Genomic DNA, 22,671 nt, shown 5'->3' with positions numbered 1-22,671 from the left:
CTACGTAGGCCCTACGTATGTGTGTTGTGTGTGAGCGTTCGTGTGTCTACGTAAGGCCCCAGTCACACAATGCTCTGCGTCCGGCGTTATGTCCAAATAAGTCTTTTTTTTTCTCCGGACACCCGGGGATCTCTTGCTGTCACCAGAGCATTTTTTACAAAACATACGGGAAAAAATATGCGGGGCGATACGGAGAGATAGATAACTCGATTATAGACCAGCCCTACTAATAATTTCTTCACGAGAAAGTTTTCACATGTAGGGCCCTACCAAACCTATATTCCTTGAATATATTGGTTTGGATCATGTAGCACCTTCTTACTTACAAGGGCATATACATTAAAAAAAAAACACAAATACATTACACAAATCTAGAATGAAATCAGTCATAAAAAACCCGACCACCACCCCCCTCCCCAACCGAAACAAACCTAGGGCCTACATCTATCTTAAATATTAAATCCTATACCAACATCCGTCATACCATTATTTTATAACTATCCTTCTTCAAATCCAATCACCAACTCATCAACCCCTGATTAAACAAAACCTAAATCATCCCACACCCACAGTCACCAACCCAGATACATACACACACAAACACACACACAGACACACACACACACACACGAAGGTTCGTTATTTCGAAGTTTCGTTTTTTTCCGAGGCTTCATTTATCCGAAACACATAATTCTCTATACAAACTGTACCTAGAGGTTCGTTGATCCAAAAATGAAATTCGGAATAACGAACCTTCGGAATAAAGAGCCTTCGGACGAATGAGCCTTCAGAATAACAAACTTTTGCAATAACGAAATGTAACCCCCTTCCCACATACACACGCACACCCGAACCGATACCACATTCCTTCCTGATGAAACGACTTCCCAATGTTCTAGTGATAAATAAGACGTAATGGACCGTATGCAGAAAAGCAGCATCCGCCCGCACGCAAGCTCCACTCCGAATTCATATACAAATCCGCCAAACAAACTCATCAAATTCAAAGCTGCTGATAAAATCAATATCAACGTTTATGCCAGCAACAGCTTACTAGGTATCCCTCCCCACGCGCAGCAAAAAAACACATACGCAAAAAAACTGACACAATAAACACATTCTTCCATCATACACACATACCCACACACACACACATACACACACACACATCACACACACACATGCGCGCGCACAAACGGACACTAAATTATCAAGTGCACGCGCACATTCACATTTCCTTGAAACCTCACCATGACTTTTTACATGGCATGTTTGCATGGATGTAGCCATGTAAGGTATGTGTTAGTATTTCAATGATTATGTCCAGAACGATATTACCCAGCAACATGTGCTTCGAGGGCGGGCGACAATCCGTGCCGCCAACGCCCATCACGGATTGTCGCCCCGAGCAGGAGGCGACAATCCGTGTAGGGGCGACAATCCGTGTCGCAACACATGGTCGTCTGCTAACCACAGAATCAGATTAGAATGTGAGAATGGCACGCCGCCTTTCAAATATAAACATAACAACGGGTTTGTGTGTATGTGTATGTGTGTGTGTGTGTCTGTGTGCGTGTGTGCGTGTGTGCATGTGTGTGTGTGTGTGTGTTTGTGTGTGTGTGTGAGAGTGTGTGTGTGTGTGTGTGTTCGTGTTAAAAAAAGGAAGGTGATTCAGCAGCACAAGTGTTTCCGTAAGGCAGATACGGATTGGCCTGATTAAGTTACTATAATATAAGTATTAAATCAGAAGTCTCTTTCTGAGATTCATGCAGAATTCCATGCATATGTTTTATGCATGGTACTATTTGTATATGTAGGCCTATATTGTGTTCATAGGCGTAGCCAGGATTTTTTAGAGGGGGGTGTTTAAGATTAGATCTATTCTTTATTTTAACTGAAAATAATTGATTGACAGGAGAAGCGGGAACACTTTGGAAGTATGGTGGAGAGAGGGGGTGGGAAGCGGGAAGAAGCTCAAAGGAGTTTTGCCGATAAACATGAAAAATGGTAATAATAACGATAATAGTAATGACAATAACAATTATGATAATAATGTGAATTCAATCAATTCATCGTTTATTGTCCATATGGGAATTTGTTCTCTTTACATGTAACTCAATGGAAATTACATATTCAGAAGATACAGAGACATGTGGACATAAAAATAAAACATGCAAATATATGAAAGTGACATTAACAGCAAACAAGGAAAAGGAAATGTCAGATTTAATTATTTCATATCTATCTTAACTATTTCTGTCATTCTGTTTAGTAATATCATTATCATTATTATTATTATCATTATTATTATCATCATAATCATCTTTATTATAATTATTATTATTATCATCAATCATTATCGTTATTATTATTGTATTGTATTGTGTTCGTAGTGATCTCATCTGAAATTTCATTAACTTTACTTCTCTTTTTTTCACGGTATAGAAGTGTGATTTCGTCACCAAAATTCACTATAAGCCTATAAGATAATTCCATCACCTAAGCTATCAGCCGCAAGCTATCAGCCGAATATGACTGTTTGGGCACTTCGCTTGCCGTCCGTAACCATTCTGCGAGCGAGCGACCGACAAGAAACTTTATTTTCTTTAAAACGTAGATTTGTCATCAAAATACAATAATTGATTTTTATTAAGTACATCTTCATGCCGCATTCGTATAGTTACCCAAGTATTATGATATTCAGGCATGGCAGATCACGCTACTGGAAACCATCTTGTTCCTAGATTTTACGAGCGATAAAAAATTGGAATTTTATATACTGAGAACAGGGGGGCATTTCATGAAGGAACTTGTCCAATAAAATATCTGACAAGTCAATTATATCCGACAAGTTTTGAGAAATTCTTAAGTCTGATTGGCTGATTTCTCTGAACTTGTCGGATATAATTGACTTGTCGGACATTTTATCCGACAAGTTCCTTCATGAAACGCCCCCCCCCCCAGGTTCTACTGTATTGTTTCTCCATTCTCATTGTGGTGTATATTTTATCGGCATCTTCCGTTCTCATAGTGGGTATGATAGGAATAGGCTATTGGTCACAGGCCATTATCCACTGAAATTCATCTATTTTAGGTCAACCTCCGCCCGATTCCTTGCAGTTATATTATATACTAAAATTCTTTATAAGTAAAAGAATAATATGACATTAAATAGAGACACAAGATACAAACCAATTCCCTTATAGAAGAATAGTCACTATCAATATAACCTGCATTGCTTAAGATACTTAAAATGCGAGTGAGCGAAGGTAGCGAACGCTTCCGGGTATTTCTCTTCCACTTTCTTTTTGTTTGCTCTTCTTTCCTTTCTCTTTCCTTTTCTTTTCCTTTCTTTTCCTTTCCTACTTTCGTAAATGTTTTGTTGGGTTTTTTGACCAGCCAATTTGAGGGGACCTGTGCCCCCCATGCCCCTTCCCGTAGTTATGCCAATGCGACTCATGGGCAATATGAACTAGAAGGGCCGTCGAAGGCGGCAAACCCACGCCTCTACAGTGCCAGAGCCCTGTTGTTATGAAGGAAATTTATCTTGATTCTTTTTCTTACGAGTTACATTGAATTTTGCTTTAACTTATAGATGTAATGTAGTATCCCAGGAAGTCACTGGGTTAAATATGGTTGGAGTGGTTGAATGCAACTGATTGACAAATCGCCCTTCTCAACATGTATAAACACCGATTACTCAGTGTGTTTTGAGTGTAAAGCCATGATATATTAAAAAAAAAAAACATCATGGGCTTTACATACTCGGATGGGAATCGAACAAACGACCTCCTGATTACTAGACAGGCGTCATATCCACTAGACTACCGAGCTTTCGCCCGATAGCCAGTGTTGGTCCGAATCCCTTAATAGCAGCGTATTTTTATTCAAATTAATAACTCGACGCAAGGATCATTAATTTAAAAAGAGCCAAATTAATTCAGGCATAGCAGAATAATACAATGAGGCAACAGCTTGCCCAGGTAACCCACAATGCGTGTTTTTTTGCCCGTACCTTTCTTGCGGAGGCCACGTCCGCCACGTTTTTTTCTGAAAACGGAGGAAGTGGCAACCGCCGGAAGGGAGTACGTCAACGCACGTCGGCCGTACGGTTGCGCAAGGTGTAAGTACGTGGCCCGCACGCTGTTTACGTGCAAAAACGTGGGCAACATTTGAGATCCGTACATGGGGAGTACCGATTCCGTACGGATTTTGGAACACGCAGTGCATGAGGATCTTTCGCTTCGATTGATCGAGCTGCGTAAGGCGAGTGCTCTCTACGGTCACCTCACTGACACCGGGCGTCTTTTATATTTTTTCGTAAAAGACGCACAGTGTCAATTCGTTGTGCGCTCGTTGGCTGTAGAGAGCACGCGCATCATCCATACGGGGAGTGAATCCGTGGCCCAAACACAGCCCGGACGCAGCAGAAGTTTCTCATGCAGCAGCCTAAAATTGCTACGTCGTGTCTGTGGGCTCCCCAAATCCGTATGCTTTTGCCAACGGACGTTGAACAAGTGTATGTGTGTGTGTGTGTGTGTGTGTGTCAACGGCGTAAATCCGTGCTGAGGAGTGGGGGGGGGGGATGATCGGCGATAGTCACCATCACCACGATTACAAGCCCATAACCGGACGGGTGCAGCCAGTGACGTACCGTAGCGGGTTGGTCAAGACAGGGGGGGGGGGCACCTCGTGGAAAAGTGATTTTGAGGGTGTGTATGCATGCTTGTGTGTGCGTGCGTATGTATGTGCGCGTATGTGCTTGTGCTGTCAGTCTGGAAACTGTAATGGGGACTGCAATACATAACGGAATGTGATACATTCCACTGCGCAGTCATTTTTTTTTCCTTATGGATTATGGAATGACGGTGTGAAACGACAAATTACTACCAGCAACATCAGGGGAATTGCATAACAATTAAAATGAATGCGAGCGATCGAGCGGAGCGAGCGAGCTTGAAAATTTTGACATTTTACAGTCCCCAAACTGCCGTTTGTAGCTATATTTTTTCGCTTTGGAAATCAAGTGGGCGCACCGGACGCAACTGCTGACAATTACTGGCAACGACATCAGGAGAATGACATAACGATTATATGCGAGCGAGCGAAGCGAGCGAGCTTGAAAATTTTGACATTTTACAGTCCCCAAACTGCCGGTTGCAGCGATATTTTTTCGCTTTGGAAATTAAGGGGGCGCGCCGGGCGCAACTGCTGGCAATTACTGGCAGCGACATCAGGAGAATGACATAACGATTATTATGCGAGCGAGCGAAGCGAGCGAGCTTGAAAATTTTGACATTTTACAGTCCCAAAACTGCCGGTTGTAGCTATATTTTTTCGCTTTGGAAATCAAGGGGGGGGGGGCACCGGGTGCAACTGCTGGCAATTACTGGCAGCAACATTAGGAGAATATCATAAAGATTATAATATGCGAGCGAGCGCAGCGAGTGAGCCTGCAAATTTTGACATTTTACAGTCCCAAAACTGCCGTTTGTGTAGCTGTATTTTTTCACTTAGGAAATTAAGGGGAGGGGGGGGGGGGGGCGCACCGGGCGCACAGAATGGCATAGCGATTAAATGCGAGTGAGCTTGAAAATTTTGATATTTTACAGTCCCAAAACTGCCGTTTGTAGCTATACTTTTTTGGCTTAAATTAAGGTCGGTGCAACGGGCGCAACTGCTGTCAATAACTGGCAGTGACATCAGGAGAATAGCATAACAACTAAATGTGAGCGAGCGGAGCGAGTGAGCTTGAAAATTTTGACATTTTTCAGTCTCAAAACTGCCGTTTGTAGCTATACTTTATAATAAGGGGGGGGGGGGACGCGCCGGGCGCAACTGCTGGCAATTACTGGCAGCAACATCAGGAGAATGGCATAGCGATTAAATGCGATCGAGCGGACCGAGTGAGCTTGAAAATTTTGACATTTTGCAGTCCAAAAACTGCCTTTTGTAGCTATATTTTTACGCTTTGGAAATTGAGAGGGGGCGGATCCGCCACTGGTAGTCAATGGTGTCGGTTTATGTTCATGATTTGGGGAGGTATGACCAGCGAGGGGACGTTGAAGTGACCAAATGGGGAAGGATATCCAAAATCTGCCTTTAGAACGGCTTTTGTTTTTATATTAGTGTTAATAGTCTGGATCCCCCCCCCCCACACACACACACAAATTAGCTTAAATTAACTTCAATTATTAAGAACAAAAAAAATCAAAATTTGAGGCACTGGATTGTGTAGCGTTTTTTCTCACTTTATTTTGGGAAAATAAGGAAGTTGATAATCTGGCAAAAAGCCGAAAGGTTCAGCTCCCCTCCCCACCGCCGGCGAAATTGTGCTCGTATAACCAATGTTACTACTAGTAATAAATGTATGAAGCATCAGTATAGTTAAGACTTAAGACCCCAATTTACAAAAGATTATGGAGAGGGGAAGACCGGATAGATCGCCGTTTTTGGTGTAACGCCTGCCATGCATATATGGAAAAGGGCGCAAAACAGCATTGGGTTTAGTAACCGACGCATTTTGTGTATAAACAAATGGGAGAACCTGACCCAGACCACACCCGTGTAGCCAGGGGGACGATGGGTGTGGTTGCCCCCAAAACGCAAAAAAAAAGGAAAAGAAAAAACATGAAGAAAAAAAGGAGTAAAAAGACAAAAAGGTGAGGAAAAGAAAGAAGAGAAGAAGTAGAAACGTCGATGCTTCGATAATACACAAAGCGCGTCACAGAATCTGTATAGCATGCATTGCACACACATAATATTATGCATCATACACAATTTACGGTACCGCGTACGGTATAATACCGGTAAACGGTGAACATTATGCGCAATGTATCTTCGCGATTCGGCCAGAAAGCAAAGCAGGGAAGAGAGCGAGAGAGAGAAAGAAAATGAACACAAAAGAAAGGAAAGGCAGAATTCAAAACGGAAATAAAAGCGGTAAAGACAGCTTTTGTTTCATTTTTTAGCATCTAAACATTGTTGAAGAGGGGTGTTGAACAGCTCAAACACCTCCCTTTTGCCCAAGGGAGGTGTTTGAACACCTCAAACACCGCCATTTTGGCAAAGGGGGGTGTTTGAACATCCAAAACACCCCCCCTCGCTACGCCCTTGATTGTGTTGTATGTTAAGAAAAATATGATTTAGGAGCACAGGAGATGAGAATTCAGCTGCTTATTTTTGTTCAAATTACATAATTTCATTGTATACATGGGCCTGATATCGATGAAATCTCTAATATAAAATATCACTAAAAAAGTGTTTGGTGTATTGTTCTGCTCGCAGCGCAAGTATACAAACAACAGTAACACGTTCCCACTAATCGAAGTTACAGAGGAAAATGAGACGTAAGGACACAAGACGTATGCATGGTAAATTGGAGCATTATTCGAAGATATTTCACAAGGGCAAGTCGTTAGCAAGTCGTCATTTACAAATCTCAGCACACTCTTCTGCGGCGTCAAAAATAACTCGGAAAGTGTGAAATATGACTCGGAAATGGCCCCAGCTGGGAGTCAACTCCTTCCGAGTTAAAGCTACTCTGACTTCCAAGTCAAATGATTTCACTCGGATTCCGAGTCACTTTCCGAGTCATTTCTGTGGCGTCAAATTAACTCGGAAAGTGTCAAATTTGACTCGGAAATGGGGTCAGTTAGGTGCAAAATGACACGGATTTCCGAATCAAAAGATCACAATTTCACTCTGATACGGTGTCGTTACCCGCATTGTAGGTAACCCATTTTGGTGTAGTAATGATTCGAATTTGGTGTGCACTTTTCTAGAGGAATGCGAAATGGAGGAATACATAGGAGTTTTCATCGGTGAGTACCCACCTCATTCACAACACTCATAACACTCATAACACGCATATAAATAATTACCTGACAGTCAGTTTTATTTGGGGTAAAAATGAACTTTCGACACGGACACATTGACTGGTTATGGCGCAGCCATAGGCGACCGTAGGCAACTCGTACCTTTTGTACGTAGCCCTGGGCTATATGCTATACGTTAGAACCAATCTGCAATAGATGTGAACCTACCTAGTTACACCTCCACTGTACATGCATGGAACCTACCCGTGTGGTACGATGAAACTACGCGAAGGGGGTGGATGGAAACTTATTTAACTACATGTTATTAGAAAAGGTTCAAGTATATAGGTTCACAATTGGTTCTAACGTATAGCATATAGCCCAGGCTACGTACAAAAGGTACAGGCTACCGTACGGCCGCCTACGGCTACGCCATTACCAGTCAATGTGTCCGTGTCGAAAGTTCATTTTGCCCTAAATAAAACTGACTGTTTAGACCATGTTTCAGGAAATTATTTATATGAGTGTTGTGAATGAGGTGGGTACTCACCGATGAAAGCTCCTATGTATTCCTCCATTCCGCATTCCTCTAGAAAAGTGCACACAAAATTGTCCATCTTGAAGACAAAAAGGTGCAAAACATCCTGCGGCCGCGGCGGATCGTCGAGAAATGACGCTTCTTTTTTTTTTTCGCGGGGGTACTACGTCACATAGGACACATGACATGTTTTGTCCAATTGTAGCGCGCGTATGTCATGTACACTGCGCTGGGTATTTCTGATGTGACTCTGCGTAGGTGTAAAAAGTCCGATAACCAAAATGATAACTCGGATTTGAGTCAGAAGTACACGGTTGGTGTTAAATTTACACGGATCGGAGTGAAAAATTTTTGACTCGGATTCAGAGTTGAAATTTTGACTCGGCAGAAATAAGAGTGCAGTCAGTATACGTGTACAACATCAGCAGGTAGGACTGGTGACTCACCTCGTTGGTATTACCAGGGAGGTCACCTCCTTGGTATTAGGCAGATAGACACGAAAGGGTGCCTTTTCAGTCAAAGTCCACATTACTGGTCACTTTCACTGACAGCGATCACTTTGTTTTCAGATTATTTGTTGGCTGTCTTACTCTTACACATTATGCGCGGCGATTTTAAAAGTGGCGTTAACGTCAGGTGGTGTCCGTTGACAAGCCACGAATGATTAAAAAAAAAGTACATAGGCCATGAGGGGAAAAGAAATAGCATTTGCATCCATATGATTCTTTTTTGTTTGTTTGTTCTACAACAGCTGTACTGTATGATATGAATTTGCTATTCAAGTGCTAGGACGGCGTTAAGAGGTGTCTGTGAAGGGTTAGTGTAGGATCGCATTTTTATGACATGAAATTAATTGTTTAAATGTTTGATCTACGGTATTGGGCTCACACCCGTAAATATAATGGATTCTTCCCGGCCTGATCACAAATTCGTACCAAAGATACCAAAATCAATTCAGAAAAAAAAATCATAAAAAATCACAGGAAATGAAGGTAGAAGAAAAGTTTTTACCTCAAGTTGATGAGTGTGAATTCCTCTACAAAATATATTCTGCTTGGCAGGTGAAAGCTTTTCCTTGTGGAATTTAAAGGGACTAATTAAACTCGGCGGACGCACAGAAAATTTGAGCCTTTTAAGTTAAAAAGAGACGTAGTCTGACTTTGCCGACCGTTTGATAAAGTTTGAGCTGAATAATAAGGGTTGGGTTTGGGTTAGGGTTAGGGTTAGGGTTAGGGTTAGGGTTAGGGTTAGGGTTAGAGGGTTATAGGGTTAGAGTTAGGGTTTGCGAGGGTTAGGGTTAGGGTTAGGGTTAGAGGGTTAGGGTTAGAGTTAGGGTTTGCTAGGGTTAGGGTTATGGTTTGCAGAGACTGCAACTCTTCTGTTTTCAACGGGAGATCTCCCGCTGAAAACCCATTTTTGCAAAATCTCCCTTTCTGAGATTTAATTTCTCCCGCCCTGGCTCTGTTTCTCCCGTTGGAAAGGATTTTTTACCTATTTCTATCGTATAATTGAAAAAAAAAAAATAAGCCTCAGATAACACCAGAGACCATCTAGAACCCTAGGAACCTCGCGCTTCGCACACATGAACTTGGAGTCTCCCGTTTGCTAGGGATTTCAGGCGGAGAATCTCCAGATCGGAAGGTGCTTTGGGTTGGAGTGCTTTGGTTTAAGGTTAGAGTTAGGGTTAAGGTTTGCTAGGGTTAGGGTTAGGGTTAGGGTTACGGGTATTCCGAAGTATATGAAGTATATAGTTAAGAGTTGAAATTAATAGGGTAGATAGGTCTCATCGAGACTAACATACTCCATAAATTTCAGATCTTAAAGACACCAAGTCGCGAGGATACATGGACATATTTCAGCCGCGGGCGGCAGCACGTAAACTCGCTTCCGAAGTTGCTACGAAGCGAAATGTGTGTGTGCGCAAGACATCCCTAAAGCAATGTATCGCGCTATAGTATCTCGAATGCTCGCTTGATTGATCTGAGCGCGGGACAGTACGTTTTGTGTAATGTGAATTGAATGTATGGTATACTGTATACTGTGTGGTGATGTTCGCATGAGCTAGTAGCTGGCTGCCTGTACTTCGTACTACGCATTCTCTTCATCGCATCGTCGATCGTCGTCACCCGTTAACTATACTGTAATCTAATCGTCAGATCAGATCAGACTAGTGAGTTCAGACCACATTATAGATAGGGTGGCCATCATGGACGATGACACATCGTCATGGGTAACGGATATTACCGCCGAGTTGTCTATTCTGAACGCGGACGATTGGGTCGGAGACCCTGTATCATGTACTTGCCCTGGCGTGTGTAAATTCAGGACGGGGAAGCGACTGTGCCCGTGCCGGGCCAACGGCCAACGGCCACAGCTAGTTGCACTGCACATTTATGCAGTATTTTTGCACTCTTCATTGTTTTACTAACTAATATGAAGAAGGTGAGCGTTGTATCACCTGCCTGGAAAATACTATATGTAAGAAGCATGCCGAAACCCTTTCATTTGACTAGGTAAATTCATCACAGTTATAGTTCTGTCAGCTTAGCCTGGTGTGAATAATCTTAAAAAAAAAACCCCACACACATACACAAAGTGAACATTAATTAAAACTCATAGTTGAGTACATGGCAAATAAGATGTAATGCCCTCTTCAGGCAGGAGCATAAAGAAATTATTGTCTATCTCCCTCTTACACAAACAAACAGAACACTATTGTCTCAACAATACAGTGTGAAGGATAACCATTATAAATAAACCTATCACAAGTATCAGTATTTGAGGTTACGTGTGAAAAATGCCCTACAAATTAATGAAAATCGCGGACAGTAGACCTTTGTCCATAGTCAACTCGGTGTAACATCGCAAAGCCATTGGGTTAGCTTTCTACCAAACACTGATAAATACCAATCAGAGGCGTACCTTTGATCAACAAATAAGGGATGTGTCCCATCCCCCTCCCTTGTAGTTATGCCACTGATACCAATTAATGGTACTTGATGAAGCTCATACCTGTGTACATGTTACAAACTGATAGGTTCATTGCCCCTTGACCTATGACCAATATCTGTATTAGAATTCAAACAATGGATTCTTATGAACTGTTGTTCATCGACAACTTTCACACCAATCGACATCCCCATTGGACACTCCTATATGAAGATGTGGAGGTAAATAAAACTGTAACTTTCACGTACAAGATTATTGTACGTACACTACTGTAACTCTGTAGTACTTACTACCACTGACCTGACACTGTCAGTGTAACCAAACTACTAAATAACGAATTTCAACTGTAAAGGATTAATTTTTTTTTTCAGAATTTACATTTCAACATACTTGTTGAAATTCACATGAAAAGGTGTACACTTCACTGGATCACTTGAATTTGGTTTCAAGATTATTGGACCAAATGTATTGGAAGTTTGACTATAAATGCAATATAGATGCCTGAAACTTTTGCCAAGTTTATGAAAATTACAATTTGTTTATATCAAAATTCCTTAACCAAACTTAAAATGTAGGGCCCCTAAATATGATGAAAGAGGAGACTTTGCTATACAGTTAAGTCAATGGGGACAAACAGTATTTGAATCGCAGCCATGACATCTGGCTATGCAAATTTAACCTGGATTGTTGACGCTAGCTGCTCAGGAAAGTGACTTCTCTGTATCTATCTAGATTCTGCTCCGCAGTCAAGACAAATTATTATACATTTGCACATGAAATAATTTAAATTCTCAATACTGTGATGACAAAAAAAAAATACCACTAACGTTACTTGCGATTCCCTGACTAATGACATTTGCTGCCTACTGCTGGGTCAGTTTTTAAGAAGCGATAAACTGACCCAGCAAATGTCATTTCGATTACGGCGTTATCATAATTTGACATAAATGAGAACTTAGAGAAGTTTTTCGCGGAATTATGCATAGAAAAATAGGCCTACTAGTCGATCAAACGCAAAGGCCCTAAAGATAGATTAGAAAAAGTCATTCCACTTCAACCATTGATTCATGTAATAGACTTCTAACGTTACTTACACATCATCTGGATCTGGATTCCTTGAAGTTGTTGACTTGGCCAGCTGGGGTTGCTTGATTGGCGTAAGCCGTGGCATTACAATTCCACCTAACCCCGTCGCGGGGCGCTGTAACACAGTATTGTCCGTATGGGGTCGCTGCTGCGGTTAAATTCCACCGTGCATGCCGTAACACGAATTTGCACATTCTAAATTCCTGCAAAACTGTTCATGCATGGACCTAAGGCCACACGCTGCGTGTGGCGGCTGTCGCAGTTAGCATGGACCTAACTGCGACAGCCGCCACACGCAGTGTGGCGGCTGCGCCGTGCTCCCATTCAAGATCTTCATGTTGAACAAACGGGTGCCTTTGCGGCGCTATATTTCCTTAATTTTTCAACAGAAACTACTAGGAATACTTACATGGGTCGATGAAACCTAAATGACTATCATCGGCGACTGTTTGATGCATTTCATTGCTTGTGATGCACAAAATGATGTCTTATAAGCAGCTCACCGATGTTCACAGAATTCACAATCACTTGCACAAGTGCACAGAATACTTGAACTGTATTGCTAGCCTTTTGTCAAGGCCCTCTCGCTGTAACGGAAGAGCGAACGGACGAGCGAAGCTAGTCCATCCGAGCGCAGAGCGCTACCCCACTCGGCTGGCTCTCCACACCATACAGCGAGAGAGCCTTGACAAAAGGCTACGTATCACTTGCTGCAGACGTAATTCATAAATGAATGATACACGCCAAAAAAAAAAATAAATAAATAACAACAACATGCTGCTGGCATTTTTTTTCCGTACCCTTAATACGCCGAAGAAATGTGTTCCAGTAATGCTGCTTGAATCGCTTACAAAATAATAATAATAATGATAATAATGTCTTGATCATGCACACTGAGTTCATGAATATTCATTTACAATGTTACTAGTATTATGTACATCGACGATGCGGCCGATGGGAAAAAAAACAAAACAAGGAAAAACTGAAACCCCACCTCTTCCTCTATCTCACTGAATATGGCATCCATGATGCTGTGATTCAAATCACAATTCTATATAAAACTAGACTGTTAGTAGTTGTAACTAAGCCAGCCGTGTAATTGTATACAAAATGATACAGTACTGTACTACAGTATTGCAAACATTGAAAATGAACTGTTTGATGCATATTCATTTCACCTTGTAATTATGCACTGAGTAATTATGCATTATTCATATCCTTGAGCTTCCCTACCGATGACGTCATTATTTACGCATGCGTAGGTGCGTGCAAATGGATACACGTTCAAAATGGCAGCAAGGGGCAGGTCGCTTACTCCTAAAAAATGTGGAAAATTTTGCAGTTTCCAGATGAATTGGTGAGAAGAACCAAGCCAATGAAGTAATCTATACTTCAATTTTGATCGTTACTGTGTTCATTATCGAAATTTAGTTACTGTTTATTTGTGAAGTCGCCGCATGTGGCAATAGGGGAGCTCACATAAGCGAAACTGCGGGGAAGCCGCCAGGACCGCGCCTGGCGGCGCGGTCTCCGGGGCTAGCATGGACCCTACCACAACTGTAGGGTCCATGACGTCCATGGTTCATGCAACTCCAGCAAGTGGAAAGCAAATTTTTCATCGGCACGCTGACGCTGAAGCTTCCCCCTCTGCCACTGCCACTGGTCTCTTACTTGTCCTAAGCATGCTAAGCATTACTAAACCAAAGCCAAGGCTAAGCCGAAACAGTACACGCATACCACACACATTATTGATATTGACATACCGGTACCGACGACTTTATACCAACTTTGTTACTAGTATGTTACGATCCGGCCCAACGTACTGTACGTAAAAACACAGCTGATCACGACGCAGTGGCTACTAGCAGACAATATTGCCAATGAGATCAAAACAACCTGCCATAATGGCCATATGCATTGCAACTTGCTATACATGAAGCTTAGAATTTTAATATTTCTTCATCAAAGCATATTTATAAATACTAAGTATTAAATAACGTAATATATGAATAATTTATGATATTGTTATATAATATTTTCCGACATTTTGAAATATTATTGCTTAGATTGCTGAAATTGGCACCATAGTGCAAATAAACAGAGACTGGAGCCAGATCACAGAACTCTTACACATAGAAGAATCACTCGCCACCCGTTTTGTCGCCGTCGCTCGACTCATTGTCACGTGACGTCCGCCATTTTGCTTAGCGGAACTTTTTTGCGTGCAAATCCCAGCAGACGCTATCCACATACAATGACTGCATGTTGTACCGTGTTTTTCTGACGTTCCGAGACCCTGAGCGAGGCATTAAAATGCCATATTGTGCGGCTGTAAACTGCACAAATCACTTCACAAAAGGATTTGGAAACAGGTAAGTTTGACACCAAGCCATGATGAGAATAAGAAGTAAATTAATTCCCCAAGTAACGTTACAATTGGGCGGATCGGTCGTATGTTGGCTTTCTTGTGAGCGCAGTAGCAAAGGTAGTCCCAGGCACTGGATTTTGTGTTTGCCGTCGACATATCTGTTTACCACCAACCCTACTATGCAAAATAAAAAAGATCAAGTAGGCCTAATTTAGGCCCTGGGGCTAAATTACACTCTGTACGTTGTGTGTTGGGGTAAACAGCTTTGTACATGAATAAAGTGTAAATTTATGTAAATTTGAGCTTAGGTGTAAACTTTACACGTAGATTTATTCTTGTCTAGCTAGTTAGAGTCACAGTACCAGTGGTGGGCCAGTGTAAGTGTCAGTGACAACACTACAGTCGTTTAGATACTAGTTTGTCTAGACTGACTGTGTACTCTGGTATTAAAGTAACCCCGGGACATTGCTTTCGCAATACGCAATATTTGTCATACATGTATTTGCGAGACTTGTCTTGCCTACATATTGTTGCCACGTTAACATTTCGTACTATACCATATAGTATGTTTTCACACTCATAAGGATTTCATTTTGAATTGTGCTTGAAGCAAACAAGTGCAAGTGAAATTTTGGATTATACAGTATTGCCTTTGATATTTCTTTTAATATTCTTGCCAGTGTCCATTATTCATGGTTTTATTTTGCTGCCATATTGTATGCTAAGTGATTGTACATGCATTTGCTTTCATGATATACAATACATGTAGTTGTCTTATTTGTGACACTTGTTTTGCCTACATGTACATACATGTACTTTGAGATACAGTGTAGTATGTTTTCACACTCTTTAGATTTCACTTTGAATTTCGTTTGAAGCAAACGGGTGCGTGTGAAATCTTGCATTATACAGATGTTCATGTATTGCCTTTAGTTGATATTGTTATGCCAAGAATGCATTTGATATTCTTGCCTGACAGTGTTCATTGTTTATGGATTTTATGTTGTTGCTATATTGCATGATAGTTGATTATACAGGCATTTGCTTTCGTGATATACAACATTTGTTGTATATCTGTGATACTTGTTTTGCTTACATGTTGTTACCAAATTATGTTTTTATACTACACAGTGTATGGGATAGTGTTTGTTAAACTCATTACTAAGGATTTAATTTTGAATCATGCTGAGCTAAGTACAAGTGAAATCTTACATTTACAAATGTATTGCCTTTAATACTGTTGCCAGGAATGCCTTTGGTGTTCTTTTCAGTGTTCATAATTCGTAGATTTATATTGCCATAGTACATGCGGATCAACACAATATGTTTTCATACTATACCATAGTGCGTTTTTACACTCATTAGGATTTTCTTTTTGAATCACGCTTGAAGCTATCAAGAGCAAGTGAAATTGTGCACTATATTGATGTATTGCCTTAGATAATCTTGCCAGACAGTGTTCATTATTCATGAATTTTATGTTGTTGCCCTATTCCATGTCCATTATAGATGTATATGCATTTGATTTTGTGATTACAATAATTGTCACAAATTTGCGACACTGGTGGTCTTGCCTATCATTTGCATAATATGTTCCTGATGCATGTACTGCCTGTGATTATAGCCGCCGTATTAGGTATGATAATGGTACGTGTACTTCAAGCAAATGGTATATCACTGTACTGTGGTTGATTCTCAGCAATCAACTTTGACCTTGATAAATGTCAAATAAATTGAAAAAAATCAGGAAAATTAACTCTGTCCAACTTAACTTTCTGTTTTTTGTGGAAAGACAATCTTGAAAGGAGTTCATGCTTGTAATGTGTGTGTGTGTGTGTGTGTGTGTGAATACATATATATTATATACATATACATATATATATATATATATGTGTGTATATATATATATATACATATATATATATTATATATATAATATATATATACATATATATATATATATAATTATATATATATATATATATATATATATATATTGATTGAGTACCAGGTAGTCTACATGCTGGTGCAGCAATATCATGATATTGAAAGTAAAACAGAAACCAATTTCATGTTGATCACCAACAATTTATTTACAGCACATAAAGTTTGAGCGATTCGCAATGTTGTTGCAAATCGCTCAAAAATTGGTGTGGTGAAATGAATTGTCGGTGATTAGCATGAACTCGATTTCTGTTTTATTTCATGTATACAGATATACAGTGTATGCATGCCTATAGGCATATTGCTTCCTATACCAATATGTGCAATAGTGGTAACTACATTGTACTACACACTACTAATGATAATGATAACAGCAGGAATATAGATACAATGTAATTAAGGTGATGTTGTCTTCCAAATTTCTAATATGTTGAACGAGTGTCAGATGGGGAAGATACATGATCATATCCACAAATCATTGATTTTTACAACTGGACTGACTGGAAATTTAATTTGACCTGTTTAATGGGAGAAAAATCAAAAGCACGAACACACATCTTCTTACAATATCATTGGAGGGGGAAAAATGCAAGACATAGGGTTGAGAGGGGTATCAGAAAAATGGCAGGACACAGACAAGGACAGGTGCGCGTCTTAGATTATTTTATACCAAAGCAGATCACGTCTCCGAAGTCAAATAGATCGATCCGAAAGGGGAAAAAAAAAACCTGTTTCAATACAGACAACTTTCAGGGAAGAGTGTGAAATAAATAACATAAATGAGTACATGAATCTGTGGTCAACGCTGGATTGAGAAGTACCAGTTTGACAGTTTACAAGTTCAAGTAAATATCAAGGGCTATAGCGGCTGTCATACTGTCCGATCAGTGAGTTGACCGTACCGTACTCGCGAGGAGCTGCGGAGGTACCGCTAAGCAACATGGCGGCGTGTGCACTGAGGCGTCACATCCGGGGTGCGCGGTGGCGACACCGAGCTCAGCGGGTTGTGAATGGGTGTGATTCTTCTATGTGTAAGAGTTCTGTGAGCCAGATACGTACGTACACCACAGAACTCAACGTACACCGTACCCGACAGCTCTCTCAGTTGTGTCGCGACCGGGAGAGATTTTTATGCGCATGGCTGTTGTGCGGTTTTGTGTGTGCACCCATTCGGCCCCATCATGATTCGGTAGGTATTCGGGCGTCCATGTTGAAATTACAGCGGACGGCTCGCACGGCTCTCGTGCCCCATCTGGTTTTCGCTGGTGCGCTGCGTAGCGTCGTGTTCGGCATTCGGTACGTACGGGGGTACAATAACGGGAGGAGCAGCTTGTCGTGCTTTTCTACTGAGCTGCGAATCGCCTGCGACGACCGGTTGCCTTTAACTCCCAGTAGTTTTTGCTCCAACTGTTTTTAAAGTTACCATTTGTTTTGTACCTAAAAAATTAAAAAGCGTCTGGAAGAAAAAATAATTATAGTTAAAGATTCATAGTTTTGTAAAATGTTAAGTCCGGTAGAAGGTCCAACATATGGAGGTTTGAAAGTGTAAGTGTAATTAGTCTTCGCTCCAGGCGACTTTGAATTTTTTGATATATGCTATATGTACAATATTTGAAAGGGTCTGGAAGGAAGGCTAAACTTAATTAAACACTCATACTTGAGAAAAAACTTAAGTTTGGTACAAAGGCCAAAATATATAAGTTTCAAAGTCTAACTTCCAGTAGTCTTTACTCCAGCCGGTTTTTAAGTTACCGTATGTTTGTACATAGAAATATTTGAAAGGGTCTGGAAGGAGAACTAATTGTATTGAAGGACTGATACTTGACAAATATTATGAGTTCGGTGCCAGGTCAAGCATATTGGATTTTGAAATTGTAAGTCCAATTAGTCTTCTCTCCAGGCGTCTATGAAAATTTTCCTATGTACTATATATACAATAGTTGAAAGCGCCTGGAGGGAAGACTAGACTAAGTTAAGCACTCATGTGACCCGCTACAACAAAATGATCCTAAAGTCGGGCGAGGTCGATTATTTGAAAATTGCATGATATAATCCCTAATCTTTCTTAAATTGATATATAACACATTTTATAAAAATAATCGGCTGCGGAGATACCGATGCTTAACTCTTTATGTGCCACGTTCGCACGTCCGGCTCAGTCGACGGCGTGTCAACTTCGCATATTCTGCTCAACAAACAGAGCCGCCAAAACCGATCGATAAATCGCTAATCCCGCGGTACAATCAAAGCGTTTCTCGCGCTTTTGTTCCTCTCACATACGGCTTGCATTCTATGTGGTGATTGACTATCAAGCAGTGTTCCCAACTAGATTTGCTTTACATTCTAAGTTTCTGTCACTATTTTATGTGCAAAAGTCATGCCTTTACAGTAATGTAGCAATTGGTAATTCAAAAGAAAAAATGAAAATAGAATTGTTATACATTGTATATTGAAGCAAAGTTTCGCATTCCTCTTTAACGTTGCTCACTATTATGTCCAGCTTAACAGACATTTGTAGAAGTTATACAGATTGGAAAAACAGAATTCTTTCTCAAAGCATGACTACCTTCGTGTCTCAGAATAACGTGGCACACAGGGGGTTTCCACCATGGCACATAAAGAGTTAAAAGAGAGCATGTCGAGACGTCTGGAAAATCACTGTTTCGAGAAAAGCCCCCCTAAAAGTCTTCCTTTCGACGCAATCGCGATCAAGGGACACGCAAGTCAGTTTTCACATCTGGACAATAGAAGGTAAGCCCTAGCAACCCCCGAAGAGTTCATTCAAGCACATCAGCGTCGGTGGTCTCCTCACCAACCAATCAGTGACCAGGATGTGAGAAGCGCCTGAGCATAGCGCACCCCACCCGCACGCACCAGTCGACTTGGCAGTGTGCGAGCTTCACGCTTCGGTTAGCAGCAAGCAGCAAACTGACCAATGAGATCACTCTGGTCGTTGTTAGGGGCGGAGCCTATCTGTGGCGCTCAATCCAAATTTTCGAACCAGTTTCTGCTTCGTTGAAACGCCAGAAAAACATGGCTCAGAAAAACGGTGTTTTTTAATCGTTCCGTCGATCATTTTGCTTCAAAATTTCGACAGATGATAGAAGACATGTTAGACTCCAATAATATATCAAAATCAGACAATCGTAAGTTTTGACCAATTTTAATGCTCTGACTTCAAACTCGATTTTCACGGCTTCGACCGTGCGCGACTTTAGGACCTTTTTGTTGTAGCGGGTCACTCATACTTGAGAAAAAACTGTAATAGGGAACAAACTCCAAAATATATAAGTTTCAAAGTCTAACTTGAAGTAGTCTTTCCTCCAGCCGTCTTTCAAGTTACCAAATATTTGAAAGGGTCTAGGGCTAGGGTTAGGGTTAGATGTTAGGGTTAGGGTTAGGTCAGGGTTAGGGTTAGGGTTAGGTTTCGGTTAGGGTAAGGGTTAGGGTTAGGGTTAGGGTTGGGTTAGGGTTAGGGTAAGGTTAGGGTTAGGGTTGGGTTAGGGTTAGGGTTAGGGTTAGGGTTAGGGTTAGGGTTAGGGTTAGCGGGTTAGGGTTAGGGTTAGGGTTAGGGTTAGGTTAGGGTTAGGGTTAGGGTTAGGGTTAGGGTTAGGGTTAGGGTTAGGGTTGGGTTGGGTTAGGGTTAGGGTTAGGGTTAGGGTTAGGGGTAGGGGGTAGGGTTAGGGTTAGGGTTAGGGTTAGGGTTAGGGTTAGGGGTAGGGTTAGGGTTAGGGTTAGGGTTAGGGTTAGGGTTAGGGTTGGGTTTGGGGTTGGGGTTAGGGTTAGGGTTAGGGTTAGGGTTAGGGTTAGGGTTAGGGTTAGGGTTAGGGTTAGGTTTAGGGTTAGGGTTAGGGTTAGGGTTAGGGTTAGGGTTAGGGTTAGGGTTAGAGTTACGGGTATTCCGCAGTATATGAAGTATATAGTTAAGAGTTGAAATTAATAATGTAGATAGGTCTCATCGAGACTAAGATAATTCAAAGATTTCAGATCTTAACTCCCAGTAGTTTTTGCTCCAGCCGTTTTTAAAGTTACCATTTGTTCTGTACATAAAAAAATTCAAAAGCGTCTGGAAGAAAAACTAATCATAGTTAAGGATTCATACTTTGATGAAATGTTAAGTCTGGTGGAAGATCCAACATATAGAAGTTTGAAAGTGTAAGTGTAATTAGTCTTTGCTCCAGGCGACTTTGAATTTTTTGATATATACTATATGTACAATATTTGAAAGGGCCTGGAAGGAAGACTAAACTTAGTTAAGCACTCATACTTTAAAAAAAACTTAAGTTTGGTACAAAGTCCAAAATATGTAAGTTTCAAAGTCTAACTTGAAGTAGTCTTTACTCCAGCCGTTTTTTAAGTTTCCGTATGTTTGTACATAGAAATACTTGAAAGGGTCTGGAAGGAGAACTAATTGTATTGAAGGACTGATACTTGACAAATGTGTTGAGTCCGGTGGCAGATAAAACATATTGGACTTTGAAATTGTAAGTCCAATTAGTCTTCTCTCCAGGCGTCTTTGAAAATTTTCCCTTGTACTATATATACAATATTTGAAAGCGCCTGGAGGGAAGACTAAACTAAGGTAAGCACTGATACTTGAGAAAAAACTTAAGTTGGGAACAAAGTCCAAAATATTTAAGTTTCAAAGTCTAATTTGAAGTAGTCTTATCTCTAGCCGTCTTTCAAGGTACCATATGTTTGTACATAGAAAAATTTGAAAGGGTCTGGAAATAGAACTAATTGTATTGAAGGACTCATACTTGACAAATATACTAAGACCGGTGGCAGGTCAAAGACATTGGAATTTGAAATTGTAACTCCAATTAGTCTTCTCTCAAGGTGTCTTTGAAAATTTTCCTATATACTATATATACAATATTTGAAAGCGCCTGGAGGGAAGATTAAACTTAGTTAAGCACTCATACTTGAGAAAAAACTGAAGTTGTGAACAAAGTCCAAAATATATAAGTTTTAAAGTCTAACTAGAAGTAGTCTTTGCTCCAGCCGTCTTTCAAGTTACCATATGTTTGTACATAGAAATATTTGAAAGCGTCTGGAAGGAGAACTAATTGTATTGAAGAATTCATACTTTGGGAAAATGTTAATTTCGGTGGAAGGTCCAACATATGTGAGTTTCAAAGTTTAATTGTAATTATTCATCGCTCCAGGTGACTTTGATTTTTTGATATATACTACATGTACAATATTTGAAATCGCCTGGAAGGAAGACTAAACTTAGTTTAGCACTCATACTTGAGAAAAAAACTTGAGTTCGGTGCAAAGTCCGAAATATATAAGTTTGAAAGTGTAACTTGAAGTAGTCTTTACTCCAGCCCTTTTTTAAGTTACCATATGTTTGTACATAGAAATATTTGAAAGCGTCTGGAAGGAGAACTAATTGTATTGAAGGACTCATACTTCAGAAAATGTTAAGTCCGGTGTCAGGTCTAGCATATTGGACTTTGAAATTGTAACTCCAATTAGTCTTCGCTCCAGGCGTCTTTAAAATTTTATGTACATTGCCTATGGAGAAGTCGAAAAATATTCCAAGTCGAAAAACCCGTAGACTTTGTACATGAAAATTGAAGGCGGCTGGAAGGAAGACTAATCGTTGTTAAGCATTCATATTTGAGGGAACTTTTAAGCCATGAGTAAAGTCTTTTATATGTGAATTTCAAAGTTTAATTCAAATTAGTATTGCTTCCAGAGTCTTTAAGTTTCCTTCCATACCTCCCATCTGCTATTCAACAAAATGATAAATGAATACCTGCATTTTTTATTTGAACTTTAGAAACAATGATTAAATATGAATATTTACTCACAATGTCAATGATGGAGCCATCTGTCGCCACCTTCAGGATTGCAGTAACTCCTAGCATGTCCGCATTCGGTTGGAACACCCTTTCTTGTTTACGAAGGGTGTTTTGTAACAGAAAATGGATGTGAATAAGTGGGATCAGAAACAAATT

The sequence above is a fragment of the Diadema antillarum genome, unplaced genomic scaffold (genome assembly GCF_040938485.1).
Source record: "Diadema antillarum isolate AM-2024a unplaced genomic scaffold, OU_Dant_1.0 seq00001794_RagTag, whole genome shotgun sequence".
Taxonomy (NCBI): Eukaryota; Metazoa; Echinodermata; class Echinoidea; order Diadematoida; family Diadematidae; genus Diadema; species Diadema antillarum.
The sequence above is the reverse complement of the archived record's forward strand: the minus strand, read 5'-3'. Positions refer to the sequence as shown.